Here is a 17877-nt window from a genome sequence, read left to right as displayed (position 1 = left end):
CGTTGTTGCTATTTTTACATAATTAGAAACTATATTTCCATTACCAACTGTCAGTTTCTTCTTTCACACCACTCAGTTTAAAATCCTCGGCCACACACAGCATGTCCCATTTATCTTGATGAGCCCCACATAAGTTTTTTCCATAAATGAGGTACATTGTGCAACAGAATTAAAGGAACACTTTTTCGAAACCCCCCTCCCCCCCTTCCATTGCGACACATGTTTTAAATTTGGCTCAAAAGTGCCTACAGTCTTCCTCTGTAATGGTGCAAAAGCGTTGGCATTGCGGCCTGCGACATCACCCTTGAGTTCGGCGACGCTTTAAACAGCTGGGAGTCGACACATGCGAAAATAAAGGCCACCGATCGGAAGTCTTTGTTGGCTGTAAGTTGGTTTAATGATGTACTCAAAATTTCGGCACAATTGTGCCCAATGTCGCGGCGGATGTGCACTCGATGACACGGTCATCACAGCCCTCTTACCCACATTTCACTCCTTATTTTGTGATCTCTGCGATGGCGGTCAGGAAAGCGACACTCAGCGTTAAAACGCGTCCAAACCCAGTTCTTTTATGGACGGCCGATGAAAACATTCCAGACCAGACACACCGCCGCTGAGCATTGACACGCAAAGGCCTCAGGGGCGACTCAAAGAGCGTCAGTGCGACCACCTCTTTCCCAGGGGCGTTGATTCTCACACGTTTCGGAGTCGAAAACGACAGGTCGCAATTCGGTGAGCATCCGGAAGATGTTACTGACATCCTTCGACACTGCTAACACCCTCGGACACTCCATCCCTTCTCTTAGCACTTAAAAGGGCTGCATCCACATTGAATGTGATCACATCCGTTTGGAGTACAGCGCGACAGCAATTTTTGTTCTGGTGTACAGGTTGGAACCAGGAGGGACCGTCAAAACCTTTCGACGAAATCTCGCACCTTTGCTGACAACGTTAGAGATGTACCTTCAGATATTGCAACAGCAGATTACCTGACGGTTGCTGCTGCACCTGAACATTAGGAAATTCCTTCGACCCCCAGTGAGGTTTGCCTACCTTCAGGTGCTAAAGCAGTTACCAGGCTGAATTGGTGCCTATGTTTCTAACAGGTACATTTGTAACGTGCTCAGCAAAGTTGCGTTGGTGTCACCGAGAGTGTTGCCGAAATAGGAAACTTTCATTTTAATGCTGCAGTCCCGTGTGATCACACTACAGGAGGGCTGAAATAAGCAAAAGTTCCCTTTGCTACTTCGTATAACGTTCAAATTTCGTTGAAATTGCGGTCTCGCTGCACTCAAACTGGGTGCGATTACTTTCAATGCGAATGCAACTCCACTTAGTACTTACAGAAGGGTTGAAACTTCCGAAGGCGTCAGCAGTGTCAAAGATTGTGAAGAACATCTTCCTTTTTATCGTCATACCGCGAACTGTCGTTTTCAGCCGCGAAATTGTGGGAACCAACGCCCATGCAAATGGTCGCTCTCATTGTCGCCCTTTATGCCACTTCCTGAGACCTTTTCCTGTCTGCTATGAGCGGCGGGGTGTATGAGAGGCTCTCCTCGGCCACCCGTAAGAAAACCATGTGATTTGAACTCTGGGTTTCGGGGTTCTGACGTGCATCGCAAAAGAGGGAGGAGGGGCTGTTACAACTTTTTCATCGCGTGATACGTCCAAGGAGGCGTTGCGCAAAATTTTGTTCAAATTTGGCGCCGATGTTAGACCAGCCACCCATCTTACAGCTCGCGTGAACTTCAGAGCTGCGAGCTGCCTTTCACACGTGGCGACATCTCGCTGTTTGAAGCGTCGCGAGCTCGAGGGTGACGTCGGTGGGCGCCACGCTTTTGCACCATTACAGAGGAATGTTGCAGACACTTTTGAGTCAAATTTCAAACTGATGCTTCGCAGAGGAAAGTAATTACGAGGTTTCGTAAAATATATCGTTTAATTTTCTGTGCAGGGTAAAACGCATACATGTAGTAAATGTTGTTTAGTTAAGAGGGGGACGTCAACCAACATGACTGTCTTTCTTATAACTTTATTTTTCCCAGGATGTGAACAGCAGTCTACCGTTTCTTAAATAGCAACCTGTATTGTTTTATTCGGAAATCAACTTCCTCTCCTCAGTCCCGTTCAAAAACGTATCACAGTGTGCCATTGACTTAACCAAGAAGTTACAAAAAATGTAACACGGAGCTGACTGACTCTCCTGTACTGGGAAACAGTACAGGTACAATAGCTGCGTTCGTGTACTTCGTGCACTTTCTGCAGATGACAGTAAAAAACTGGAAACACAAGAAAAATGTACACCGTTCAACCAGTCAATTGCTTTCAGATGAGTAACACTTCTACTTTCCTTTCGTTGGTATACACTGCACTCACACACTCGCTGAAGAGGGTTTACTGAATAACAGGCGTGCGTTTTCCTGTTGTTTGCTGCCATCCGCAGCAACTGGACGACAAATGCTATCCTGAGTGCCTGCACTGTGTGCTAGTAAATGTAGCGTGAAATAAAAACAAAATTACGGCTCTTTAGTCTGTTGTGGTTTGTTATGAATGTCAGTGCAGCACGATAAATACTTGGTGAATACTGTACTTGCTTTAAACACGTTTTAGATTACAAATACAAATGGTAAGTTTAATGATTTCATTTCTAAATAAAATTTGGGCAGTATTACTTTCAGTGCTGCCATTAAATGCCCTTGCTGAGCTGCGGCATTATTGCAGTCTGGTACTATGTATATGTAGATAATACACATTTTATTTGAATAAGCTCATTGAATATAATTTACTGAACGCACTATAAATTTCCCCATTGTAGCTGTTATTATGTAACGTACTCGGCATATGCAATCTGGTACGAGTGAAAGCTGAAGCAAAATCTGTAAATTATTCAATATTTCATTAAATGTTAAGAATTTATCACTTCTCTTTAGAAAAACTTGGCTCTCAGTGCCGTATTCAATAAAATTAATATTATTCGTCGTAAAGGTGGTAAACAATGGGAACATTCCACTAACCTGAATATCGCACTACTCAGGAAAGGATGCTACTTTCATACAGAAAAATGAATATTATTTTAAACTTTACAGTGATAAATTTATTTTCAAACACAAACGAAGAAATAATTAATTCTTATAGACCTCGAGAGATATAAATCGAGGAAAACGTTAGTGTGTCCATTCAGTCCCACGGTACAAGCCAAGAAGTGCTACCTAGTTTTTCCCAGCAGTTGGAAATACCGCTACAGTTGTGAGGTTCTTTTATTTAACACACGACTGGTTTCGGACTCTTATATGCCCATCTTCAGATGTCGTACTGAAAAAAACAAGAGACGGGAGATAATTTTTACACGCAGCAATACACATAAAAAACAAAACAATCGATAAAAAGTTTAAAAACCGCCGGTCGGGGTAGATGCTGTGAAACCTACGTCAATGCCAAAGCGACACCAGACACTACTACGGACAACTGCCTGGATAAAGATACATGCAAAGAATACTAGGTCATTTACACTTGGTGCTGTGACCACGACCGCCGCGGTGGACATGTAGAAGACGCGTTGTGCTACCAACGAGCGCAGAGCATGGAAGAAGCAAACTGGTTAACCAGAGTGGTAAAAGTACTGCCGTCTTTTGACGGGAAGAAGAACATGGGGCCAGTAGCCCGGCCGTTCACAATTTGAATTAGTATTCTACATTTAAAATTAAGAATAAAAAAGAAACATTCTATAAAAAGTTAAATATAAAACGTTAAAATGTATTATGCCTGGAAAGGAACATGTCGAACGGGCAGTACAGAACTGTAGCAAAAATGAGTGGAAGCAGCGATATAAACTTTATGTATAAACCGTAAAACGCGATGAACCTTTTCCCTTTACACGAGTGGCATGCAAGTTTTTAAGTTGCTGGGATATATATGTGGCGACGTGGAACAACACGCCACAGTCATAAGTTAAAAGAACATACACATGTGCCACTCCTATTTGCAAGCATCTCGCTACTGACAAAAATTGAAAGTAGCGAAACCTTACACTCCACATTGTCAAACTATTACGCCAATTAATAGCTAGCAGCAATAGCACTAAAAGTACACATTAAACGTGGCGTCAAGTTAAAACGTGCTAACTAAAAGTCGACATCAAATCGAGGCTTACATGAGATAAGACCTGAGACGCATTTATATCATGGAAGACAGGTAACTTTTAAACTAGAGAGGAAACAGATAATGACGCAGCACAATAATGCGCCGTAGTCATAGGATAAAATGAAAAATATGCGAACTTCTATTAAAAGAGGACAATTTTACAGCTATCTAAAATGAACTGGTGGATCTCGCAGACACAGGCATATGCTGTACATTCGTCAAGCCTAATTCAGGGCCACAAAAATAATGGCGAAAAACACTGACCCAATTAAGAAATATACATATATGGCGTACAATAATCATAAACCGGAAAGAAAAGGATATGAAGCACGAAGGTGCTTCAAAAAAGAAAAGTTATTCAGCAGCACTCCGTGCTTAAGCACAGTTTGCCCGCTCAAAATGCCCGATGGATCACGGCAAATACTGCGGGTGGTTTTTCTTTCTTCTAAAGTGTTTAAAACCAGGTTCTTTCGTTGAATATGTAGAACGCTGTAGTTTGTGCTTACATTTGGAAGGGAATGGTTATGAACCTTCAGGTTGTTTGTGAGAACTGATTTAGAATTGCTAAGGTCCTGATGCTCTCTGAACCGTATGTTAAAGGAGTGGCCACGTTGGCCTATGTATACGGAAGGACACTCACTACACTGAATGCGATACACGCCCGACTGTGCGTAGCGATTATCTTCTCTCGCTTCGTAGTGCTTCAGTAGGCGCCCGATCTTATGAGGGGTGTAGAAGGCAGGTATAAACGCCGCTCTTTTCTGAGCCATTTGCCAATCCTCTCAGATGTAACACCTACGTAGGGGATCTCTCATAAACTTTTTTAGAGTTATCGTTATTATTAGATGACACGTTAATCCAGTACAGATCGTTCGAAGCGTCTTTCGATTGCATTTGCTGGTGAAGAACATCAACAGAATTTTTCCGGTAGCCATTAGCATACGAGTATTCTATTAATTTAATGGTATCCAATTCACGCTGGTAGTTTTGTTTTGAAAGAGGGACTCTGGCAGCGCGGTAAAACCTAGCACGAAAAGTTGCCTTTCTTTTTGCTACTTTGGATTAACTGAAGGATAGTATGTAAACGATAGCATGGACCACGTACGAAGAGACCAAATTTTAATTAAATGGGGAGCCAACTGTATGGGCTAGCCCTTTATTTCCAATACATATTTCCTCGCGATTGAAAACGATGCTAATTTGGTTCTCAACAGTATGGCAAAAACTGAAATTATGTTTAGGAGCTGCTTCTAAAGCACAGTCAAACCTCACATCTTATCTTTCCAGTTTCCCGATATGAGAGCTATTAACATTATCCTTCAGACAATCAATGTGATACATAATACGTCAAAAAGAAAATGGGTCAGTTCCTTTGAAAATTTAAGGTGCCTTACATAAGCTTTCTTATTTAAAACATCTTTTCTTGAATACAATAGTTTAATTTCTTTAATAATATCAGTTTTCATGAGCCGCTGAATGTAAGGTGCCGAGTTACCAGTAATTCTATTGAACAGTCTTCTGAGTTGGACACCATTAAATTCATAGAACATGCTAATGACTACCAGCAAAAATTTTATGCAAGATCCAAATATGTAGGTGTTATATCTGAGAGGACTGGCAAATGGCTTAGAAAAGAGCGGCTCATACCCGCCTTCATAAGGTCGGGCATCTACTGAAGCTCCACAAAACGAGAATACAATCGCTACGCACAATAGGGCGTCTATCGCATCCTGTGTAGTGACTGTCCTTCTGCATACATAGGCCAACGTGGCCGCTCTTTTAACATACGTTTCAGAGAGCATCAGGACCTTAGAAATTCTAAATCCGTTCTCACAAATAACTTCAAGGTTCATAACCATACCATTTCAAATAGAAACACAAATTGCAGCATTCTACATATTCAACGTAAGGGCCCGGTTTCAAACATTTTAGAAGAAATACAATTCACCTGCAACATTTTCCGTGATCCATCGGGCATTTTGAACGAGCAAACTGCGCTTAAGCACGCAGTCCTGCTGAATAACTTTTCTTTTTTGACGCAGCTTCGAGACTCATTTCCTTCTCTTTCTGGCTCCTGATTACTGTACGCCATACATTATAGTTCTTAACTGGGTCAGTGTCCTTCGCCATTGTTTTTGTAGCCCTCAATTAGGCTTAACGTATGTATGGCATATGCCTGTGTCTTCAAGGTCCACCAGTTCATTTCAGATGGGTGTAAAATTGTCCTCTTTTAACAGAAGTTCGCATGTTTTTCATTTTATCTTATGACTATGGTGAATTATTGTGTTGCTTCATTACCTGTGTCCTCACTAATATAAAATTTTCCATGATGTAAAATGCGTCTCAGGTCTTATCTCATGTAAGCCTCGATTTGTTGTCGACTTTTAGTCATCAGGTTTTAAATTGACCCCACTTTTAATGTGTCCTTTTACTGCTATTGCTGCTAGCTATTAATTGGCATAATAGTTTGACAGTGTGGACTGTAAGGTTTCGCTACCTCCCTTTGGTCGCCACACACACACACACACACATTTTATATATATATATATATATATATATATATATATATATATATATATATATATATGGAAGTTTTTAATCTGGTGGATATATATATATATATATATATATATATATATATATATATATATATATATATATATACTCCTGGAAATGGAAAAAAGAACACATTGACACCGGTGTGTCAGACCCACCATACTTGCTCCGGACACTGCGAGAGGGCTGTACAAGCAATGATCACACGCACGGCACTGCGGACACATCAGGAACCGCGGTGTTGGCCGTCGAATGGCGCTAGCTGCGCAGCATTTGTGCACCGCCGCCGTCAGTGTCAGCCAGTTTGCCGTGGCATACGGAGCTCCATCGCAGTCTTTAACACTGGTAGCATGCCGCGACAGCGTGGACGTGAACCGTATGTGCAGTTGACGGACTTTGAGCGAGGGCGTATAGTGGGCATGCGGGAGGCCGGGTGGACGTACCGCCGAATTGCTCAACACGTGGGGCGTGATGTCTCCACAGTACATCGATGTTGTCGCCAGTGGTCGGTGGAAGGTGCACGTGCCCGTCGACCTGGGACCGGACCGCAGCGACGCACGGATGCACGCCAAGACCGTAGGATCCTACGCAGTGCCGTAGGGGACCGCACCGCCACTTCCCAGCAAATTAGGGACACTTTTGCTCCTGGGGTATCGGCGAGGACCATTCGCAACCGTCTCCATGAAGCTGGGCTACGGTCCCGCACACCGTTAGGCCGTCTTCCGCTCACGCCCCAACATCGTGCAGCCCGCCTCCGGTAGTGTCGCGACAGGCGTGAATGGAGGGACGAATGGAGACGTGTCGTCTTCAGCGATGAGAGTTGCTTCTGCCTTGGTGCCAATGATGGTCGTATGCGTGTTTGGCGCCGTGCAGTTGAGCGCCACAATCAGGACTGCATACGACTGAGGCACACAGGGCCAACACCCGGCATCATGGTGTGGGGAGCGATCTCCTACACTGGCCGTACACCACTGGTGATCGTCGAGGGGACACTGAATAGTGCACGGTACATCCAAACCGTCATCGAACCCATCGTTCTACCATTCCTAGACCGGCAAGGGAACTTGCTGTTCCAACAGGACAATGCACGTCCGCATGTATCCCGTGCCACCCAAAGTGCTCTAGAAGGTGTAAGTCAGCTACCCTGGCCAGCAAGATCTCCGCATCTGTCCCCCATTGAGCATGTTTAGGACTGGATGAAGCGTCGTCTCACGCGGTCTGCACGTCCAGCACGAACGCTGGTCCAACTGAGGCGCCAGGTGGAAATGGCATGGCAAGCCGTTCCACAGGACTACATCCAGCATCTCTACGATCGTCTCCATGGGAGAATAGCAGCCTGCATTGCTGCGAAAGGTGGATATACACTGTACTAGTGCCGACATTGTGCATGCTCTGTTGCCTGTGTCTATGTGCCTGTGGTTCTGTCAGTGTGATCATGTGATGTATCTGATCCCAGGAATGTGTCAATAAAGTTTCCCCTTCCTGGGACAATGAATTCACGGTGTTCTTATTTAAATTTCCAGAAGTGTATATCCCCACCAGATTAAAAATTTCCATGCCGCTCGTGTAAAGGGAAAACGTTCATTGCGTTTTACGGTTTATACATGAATTTTATGTCGCAGCTTCCACTCAGTTTTACTGCTGTTCTGTACTGCCCGTTCCTTTACCACGCATAATGCATTTTAACGTCTTTTATGTAACTTATTATGTAATGTTTCTTTTTTATACTTAATTTGAAATGTAGATTACTAATTCAAACTGTTAACGGCAGGGCTACTGGCGCCGTGTTTTCTTCCCGTCAACAGACGGCAGTACTTTTAGCACTCTCTTTTAACAGTTTACTTCCTCCATGCTCTGTGTTCGTTGGTAGCACAACGCGTCTTGTACACGTCCATAGCGGTGCTAGGGGTCACGGCACCAGGTGTAACTGTTCTGGTATTCTTTGCACGTATCTTTATCCAGGCAGTTGTCCGTAGTTCTGTCTGGTGTCACTTTGGCATTGACGTAGGTTTCACAGGACCTAGCCCGACCGGCGGTTTTTAAGTTTTTATAGATGTTTTGTTTTTATGAGTATCGCTGCGTGTAAAAATTATCTCTCATTTCTTGCTTTCTTCAGAACGACACCTGAAGATGGGTATATAAGAGTCCGAAACCAGACTCGTGTTAAATAAAAGAACTTTACAACTGTAGCGGTATTTTCAACCTCAGTTATAATGCTCAGTTGCGGATGTTCCTCCAACAGGATTTTATTTAATTTTTCTGATGTTTTTGTCTTTTTCTGTGAGGTCACACACGCCAATAGTCAATATTACGTATTTGGTTCAATTCAACGTACGAATCGGACATGCGTATTTTGAAAAGTACATTTGACATCTTTACTAAAGTCAGTTCCTGAAGATAGTACATACAAGAGAGTCAGCCAGCATTGTGTTAAGGGTTTCATTACATCAGGTACACGTGAATGGAACACTGTGATTCATTTTTTATCTGTTCTTGAAAGAAAAAAAATGTATTACACAAAAACTAGTGGCGTCTTTTTAAATAAAGACGTACTGATGTTCACATCTTTGCAAAGAACAAAGGTACGTGTAGCAATGCCAGTTTTGCTGGTTAATGTCCGCCTGGCAGCTAAACAACTTATGCTTGATACCTTCTTTAATTTGCTTGTCGACAAAAAGTTACTTGGAGTGGTCGAGGTAAATGAGATACTCTGTTATACAGGGAGTATCGTAATTAATAGCGAAAGTGTACGACATTGTAGACAAACATGTCCCAGTAAATATGAGACCGCAGACGAATCGTTTTCGAAATAATTGCGAATGCGCATTTACGAGCCACCTCTGTCTTCAGTACGTTATATTGTCCTAGTTTGCGAAAATGAATTTTAAAAGTAACCGTATAGATTAAACCTTCATCTTCTTGGGCTCAAATTCCATCCAAAGCCTACCGTAGCAAGAAAGACATTAACGGAAGGAAATCGCAACACCAAGATGGAGTTGTGCGACGTAAACGAAAGTTGGCTGGCGCTTTTCTACATCTGAAATTCAAATTTAGTAGCTGTCGCATAAGAGTGACGTTAGTAGTACCACTATGAGAATGAAAATCATTTCTGTTTTAAATATAGGCTCTAACGGTCTTGAGCGGTTGTTGTCTTTGAGAGTGGAAGTGGTGAGTTGAAGTTAGTCAAGAATGCCGTTGAGGCGACAAAGAAGGTATGACCAGCACCTCACTGAGTTTGAACGAGATCGTGTGATAGGGCTACAAGTAGCTGGATGTTCGCCTTCCGATATTGTAGAAAGTGAAACGTCTCCTTTCAACAATTATACATGACTGTGCTTAAACTGACACACAATATTTTTTAGCACAAAGCAATCAGACTTTGAGAAATCCCTACAAAGGAATGGCCCTAACTAACATCAACCTGCACCTTTCACAAATCACTTACCTCACAAAAATCTTCGTTACTCGAACTACTGCAATACAGCGAGCGCCACTACTGCCAGCTAAATAAAAGATTCAAACTACTGAAGGCACTAACTACTGATAGGCATAGTTAGAAATTGAAAGATGTTAATAGAGAACAAACAATGTATTTACCTTAACAGTCGTAATATATATAGTAGTTCATGACATCCAGTGTTACAAATTTCAAAACTCCGCCATCTCTCTCCCCACATCCACCACTGCTGGCGGCTCACCTCCAACTGCGCAACGCTAGGCGCTGTTCACGTCCAGCTGCCGCTGCCCAACGCTACAATGGCAGACAACAATGCAAACTAGCCACAGACTGCACACAGCACAGCCAGTGATTTTCATACAGAGCGCTACGTAACGTTGCCAATAAGAAAATATAAACAGCCTACTTACAAAAGACTTCGCAGGAATGTAGCCACTGTACATGATTGCTGGCAGCCGTGATCACGAGAAGGCACGGTCGCAAGAAGATCGGACTTTTAAGGGTCATGTGTCACTACCGAGAGGGAACACCATCATGTTCGGCGTATGGCCTTGGTGTATCAAACTGCATCTGAAGCAGCAATTTGAGCAGCATTTGGCACCACAGTGACAACAAACCGTTACAAACTGGTTACTTCAAGGACAGCTCCTAGCCAGACGCCCCGTAGTGTGCACTGAACTGACTCCAAACCACCGCCATTTGCGACGTCAGTGGTGTCAAAGAAGAGCTAATTGGAGAGCAGTATGGAGGTCTGTTGTGTTTTATGATGGAATCTGGCTCTGCATCGGTGCCAGTGATAACCGTGTGTTGATTGGAAGGAGACCAGGAGGCTAGTTGATGACCTGCAACCAACATATCTGCGTGCTAGGTGGACTGGACCTACACCTGGAGTTATGGTCTCGGTACGGTTTGATGTGAGAGTAGGACCACTCTCATTGCTATTTCACGCACCCTGGCTGCTAATTTGTTCTTCAGTCTAGTGATTCGACCTGTCATGCTGCCGTCCATGAATAGCGTTCCAGGAGATGTTTTCCAAGAGGATAACGCTGCCCCACATACTACTTGTTGAAACCGATCAAGCTCTACGGTGTGTCGACATGTTGCCTTGGCCTGCTAGACCACCAGATCTGTCTGCAGTCGTGCACATGTGGGACCTCATCGGACGAAAACTCCAGCGTCATCCCCAAACGGCAATAGCCGTCTCTGTATTGAGCGACCAAATGCAACAGGCACGGAACTCCATCACACAAACTGATATCCGGCACCCGTACAACACAATGGATGAACACTTGCACGGTTGCATTCCACATTCTGGTGGTTTCCAATGGCTTATTCCGCTCTTACATTAACATGTGGTCTTGCAGAGTTAATCAGTTGAATATCGTACCTATACAAATGTATTCCCAACAGTCATTACTTCCCACTTATTATTTTTTGGTGCTGTGATTTTTTTTCCGTCAGTATACCACACTACTTCGGCACGTTACATGTTAGAATTTCCTGCAGACACGTACCTGTTCAATGTGGTGTTCCACATTCGTATTTGAATGCAGTACCGTTCTCGTCTCTATAGTGAGTTACGATTTCTTATAAACACCCTTCTAAAATCGTAAACCTTGACAACACTGTATTATTCGCTGCTCCGGCTCATCAAACGTGTCACTGGAAGTTGACCTCAGACGGAAATATTCACAGAACTGAGGACAGGTGATCTTGGAGGCCACAACAAAGGCCCCACTCAACGTATTCACTTTAGAGCATACTGGCGTGACAGACGCCGTCTTACATCAGCAGAAAAATGTGTCGATGCCACACTCATGCATGCACCACATTCCCTAAACATGAGCCATGGGTGGAACTCGTGCATAATTTGACGGGGATTTAATAGAACAGATTACATTTTAGACACGTGTGTGGCAACTGGGACAATATTTCTTATTGCAGTCAGTGGCAACTTGTAGCCACACATTTGCCGTTATCTCGTGAACGGTTCGTCTGAGAAGCCATGTTTACTAGATCGTTTTTGCATCTACTGCCGTATACATTCCCCCTGTATAATGTTGAATCTTAAATCGTGGGACACTGTATACTTAAGTGTGCGAAGTTGTCTTTAAATGTGAACGTGAATAGAGAATGCTCATAAACAAGAGAAATACAGCTATGCTATCACAATTTATTTTTAACCAACCGGCGACTGTTACATCGCTGAAATACCTAGAGAGAAGAGATGTGAAACGGAACGAACAAGTACCATCAGCTGCAAGGAAAGTGAATAGAAGACTTAGTTTCCTTGGAGAGAATTCTGCTAAAGTGTAGTTAACTTGCTGAGGAGGCCGTTCAGAAACCCACTACAGAGTCTATGAGTCCACCTATTGCTGTAACGTTATTGCATTTTACGTGACGTTCTAGTGACGGGATCGGTTGATTGACGTAGTTGATGCATGGGTACCCGATAATACATACATGGCTCAGAAAGGGGTAATTTTCTTGTTTTAACTTTATGAACTATTTTACAGAGTGGTTGGGTACTTCTGGGAACGCTGTCAGCTACGACCAAGGAATTGAGTACTTGCCAACTGACAGCGTATAACTGGCGGCCGGTCGAAGAAGCTGCTAACGCCAAAGAGGAGTATTATAGAACGGCGCGGCTGAAAACAAGAATATGTGAAAGAGAGTTCTTTAACGTAATTATTCCTGTAATGATGTATCAACACTGACATTTTCTTTGACTGATAGTGATTAATGATTTTCAGGTCAACAAATTGCCTTTGGCTTCTGTCTTCGGCCGCCGTTAGTCTGATGATTTTTCTGACGTTTCGCCAGCACGAGTGGCTGGCATTGTCAAAATTTCACCTTCCATTGCTGGTGGTGGGCTGGAGCCGAGCTCGCGGCTGCAGACTGTACAGCTATGTCCGAGGGCTCCTCCGCTGTCATATCCGGTGCGGTTCTCTCGCTACCTGCGATGGTTGTTCCATGCAGCACGTCAGAAAAATCATCAGACGAACGTCGGCCGAAGAACCCGAGACAGGAGCCAACAGGCAATTTGTCAACAAGTGGTCACGAAAGTCTTAATAATTTTTTATTGAACCATGGACCTTGCCGTTGGTGGGGAGGCTTGCGTGCCTCAGCGATACAGATGGCCGTACCGTAGGTGCCACCACAACGGAGGGGTATCTGTTGAGAGGCCAGACAAACGTGTGGTTCCTGAAGAGGGGCAGCAGCCTTTTCAGTAGTTACAGGGGCAACAGTCTGCATGATTGACTGATCTGGCCTTGTAACAATAACCAAAACGGCCTTGCTGTTCTGGTACTGCGAACGGCTGATAGCAAGGGGAAACTACGGCCGTAATTTTTCCCGAGGGCATGCAGCTTTACTGTATGGTTAAATGATTCCGGAGGTAAAATAGTCCCCCATTCGGATCTCCGGGCGGGGACTACTCAAGAGGACGTTGTTATCAGCAGAAAGAAAACTGGCGTTCTACGGATCGGAGCGTGGAATGTCAGATCCCTTAATCGAGCAGGTAGGTTAGAAAATTTAAAAAGAGAAATGGATAGGTTAAAGTTAGATATAGTGGGAATTAGTGAAGTTCGGTGGCAGGAGGAACAAGACTTCTGCTCAGGTGAATATAGGGTTATAAATACAAAATCAAACAGAGGTAATGCAGGAGTAGGTTTAATAATGCGTAAAAAATAGGCGTGCGGGTAAGCTACTACAAACAGCATAGTGAACGCATTATTGTGGCCAAGATAAACACGAAGCCCACGCCTACTACAGTAGTACAAGTTTATATGCCAACTAGCTCTGCAGATGTTGAAGAAATTGATGAAATGTATGATGAGATAAAAGAAATTATTTAGATAGTGAAGGGAGATGAAAATTTAATAGTCATGGGTGACTGGAATTCGAGTGTAGGAAAAGGGAGAGAAGGAAACATAGTAGGTGAATATGGATTGAGGCTAAGAAATGAAAGAGGAAGCCGTCTGGTAGAATTTTGCACAGAGCATAACTTAATCATAGCTAACTTCAAGAATCATAAAAGAAGGTTGTATACATGGAAGAATCCCGGAGACACTAAAAGGTATCAGATAGATTATATAATGGTAAGACAGAGATTTAGGAACCAGGTTTTAAATTGTAAGACATTTCCAGGGGCAGATGTGGACTCTGACCACAATCTATTGGTTATGAACTGTAGATTAAAATTGAAGAAACTGCAAAAAGGTGGGAATTTCAGGAGATGGGACCTCGATAAACTGACTAAGCCAGAGGTTGTACAGTGTTTCAGAGAGAGCATAAGCGAACAATTGACAGCAGTGGGGGAAAGAAGTACAGTAGAAGAAGAATGGGTAGCTCTGAGGGATGAAGTAGTGAAGGCAGCTGAAGATCAAGTACGTAAAAAGACGAGGGCTAGTAGAAATCCTTGGGTAAGAGAAGAAATATTGAATCTAATTGATGAAAGGAAAAATTATAAAAATGCAGTAAATGAAGCAGCCAAAAAGGAATACAAATCTCTCAAAAATGAGATCGACAGGAAGTGCAAAATGGTTACACAGGGATGGCTAGAGGACAAATGTAAGGATGTAGAGGCTTATCTCACTAGGGGTAAGATAGATACTGCCTACAGGAAAATTAAAGAGACCTTTGGAGAAAAGAGAACCACTTGTATGAATATCAAGAGCTCAGATGGAAACCCAGTTCTAACCAAAGGAGGGAAAGCAGAAAGATGGAAAGAGTATATAGAGGGTCTATACAAGGGCGATGTACTTGAGGTCAATATTATAGAACTGGAAGAGAATGTAGATGAAGATGAAATGGGAGATACGATACTGCATGAAGAGTTTGACAGAGCACTGAAAGACCTGAGCCGATACATTAGAACTACTGACGGCCTTGGGAGAGCCAGTTCTGACAAAACTCTACCATCTGGTGAGAAAGATGTATGAAACAAGCGAAATACCCTCAGACTTCAAGAAGAATATAACAATTCCAATCCCAAAGAAAGCAGGTGTTGACAGATGTGGAAATTATCGAACTATCAGTTTAATAAGTCACAGCTGCAAAATACTAACGCGAATTCTTTACAGACGAATGAAAAAACTGGCAGAAGCTGACATCGGGTAAGATCAGTTTGGATTCCGTAGAAATACTGGAACACGTGAGGCAATAGTGACCTTATGACTTATCTTAGAAGAAAGATTAAGGAAAGGCAAACCTACGTTTCTAGCATTTGTAGACTTAGAGAAAGCTTTTGACAATGTTGACTGGAATACTCTCTTCCAAATTCTAAAGGTGGCAGGGGTAAAATACAGGGAGCGAAAGGCTACTTACAATTTGTACAGAAACTAGATGGCAGTTATAAGAGTCGAGGGACATGAGAGGGAAGCAGTGGTTGGGAAGGGAGTGAGACAGGGTTGTAGCCTCTCTCCAATGTTAATCAATCTGTATATTGAGCAAGCAGTAAAGGAAACAAAAGAAAAATTCGGAGTAGGTATTAAAATCCGTGGAGAAGAAATAAAAACTTCGAGGTTCGCTGATGACATTGTAATTCTGTCAGAGACAGCAAAGGACTTGGAAGAGCAGTTGAACGGAATGGACAGTGTCTTGAAAGGAGGATATAAGATGAACATCAACAAAAGCGAAACGAGGATAATGGAATGTAGTCGAACTAAGTCGGGTGATGGTGAGGGAATTAGATTAGGAAATGAGACACTTAAAGTAGTAAAGGAGTTTTGCTATTTGGGGAGCAAAATAACTGATGATGGTCGAAGTAGAGAAGATATAAAATGTAGACTGGCAATGGCAAGGAAAGCGTTTCTGAAGAAGAGAAATTTGTTAACATCGAGTATAGATTTAAGTGTCAGGAAGTCGTTTCTGAAAGTATTTGTATTGGGTGTAGTCATGTATGGAAGTGAAACATTGACGATAAATAGTTTGGACAGGAAGAGAATAGAATCTTCCGAAATCTGGTGCTACAGAAGAATGCTGAAGATTAGATGGGTAGATCACATAACTAATGAGGAGGTATTGAATAGGATTACTGAGAAGAGGAGTTTGTGGCACAACTTGACGAGAAGAAGGGACCGGTTGGTAGGACATGTTCTGAAGCATCAAGGGATCACAAATTTAGCATTGGAGGACAGTGTGGAGGGTAAAAATCGTATAGGGAGACCAAGAGATGAATACAATCAACAGATTCAGAAGGATGTAGGTTGCAATAGGTACTGGGAGATGAAGAAACTTGCACAGGATAGGGTAGCAAGGAGAGCTGCATCAAACCAGTCTCAGGACTGAAGACCACAACAACCACAACAACAGGTTAGTCACGGATCTGACAGTGCAGTTGTGTGAATTACTGAAAATATATTCTTAAAATGGTTCAAATGGTTCAAATGGCTCTGAGGACTATGGGACTTAACATCTGAGGTCATCAGTCTTCTAGAAATTAGAAGTACTAAAACCTAACTAATCTATGGACATCACACACATCCATGCCAGAAGCAGGATTCGAACCTGCGACCGTAGTGGTCGCGCGGTTCCAGACACGAAGTGCCTAGAACCGCTCGGCCAATCCGGCAGGTAAAATATGTTCTTATTAATTGCTCTTGGGTGTGATTTAATAGTCTACACGGTACTGATTGGACTGGATGTGTTGCGTCATCTGTTGTGCGGCGGCTTTTCAGTGATGCTCTGATGAGTTTACTTGTGGTAATTGAATCATTGATTATTTTACGGGTTGTATTAGATTTAGATGTTGATGAGGTTGGCAGCAGTTTTGACGTTGTGGGTGATAATGGAAGCCAGACTAAACATATATCTAGACACTTTCATTGGATTTGTCGTCCTGAAAAATCATTCGATAACGTTCAGTGGTGCAAATAGTCGAAATTGTGAAACACATAGGGGTAGGTTACAGGGAAAAACAGTAATATGGAACATGTGTAAGAAACACGAGGGAACGATAAGACTTGGACATCAATAACGAAGTGCCGGATGAAAAAGAGCGTAAGGCAAGGACGTAGTCTTTCGCCCCTACTCGTTAGTCTGTACGTCGAAGAAGCCCCAGTTATGCGGTACGTCTTCTAACATTCTGCGTGGTGTCTGTTTTTTCTATACCGTGTCTCCCTACCACTTTCGCGCAACGACGCTCTGAGCGTGTTTTTTAGGGAATTGACTAGTTTGAATCTGGGACCTGTTGCTGGTAAGGAGACGCCAGACTACACATGACAAGTAGAATTCAGAAGAGTTCAGTGAGACTAGCGATGATATAACCAAATACTTAATGATTTCAGCGTCAGCTCCACTGCATTCCCTGTAAAAGAATCTTAATACTAACTAAATTTAGTGGAAGGGGTTCAAGGCTTTCTTATTTTTAGTTAGCTGGTAGAACAACGTCGAAAAAGCAGTTAAGTTTACCATTGGAAATTTTATTCTACTCAATAAATATCGTTTATAAATTGTACCACTGATAAAAGGAAATGTTTTAATACAGTATGGTAAAAACCAATTGCGTTCAACAAAAATGTGAACGAATATTCCGTGAATGGGTTTCCAAGTTCTACAATGGATCGAAGGATGACCTATGCCATATCACATCTATGATCTAGGTTTAAATTAAGTTTCACAAGAGAGTAAAACTATCAAAATGGTCTACAGTGACCCTCAATTATCTTTAATTACTTATCTAACTTGTCGTAAATTACACTGGCTTATGTGGCTTCTCAATA

The sequence above is a fragment of the Schistocerca cancellata genome, chromosome 1 (genome assembly GCF_023864275.1).
Source record: "Schistocerca cancellata isolate TAMUIC-IGC-003103 chromosome 1, iqSchCanc2.1, whole genome shotgun sequence".
Taxonomy (NCBI): Eukaryota; Metazoa; Arthropoda; class Insecta; order Orthoptera; family Acrididae; genus Schistocerca; species Schistocerca cancellata.
Note: the sequence above shows the minus strand (reverse complement) of the source record.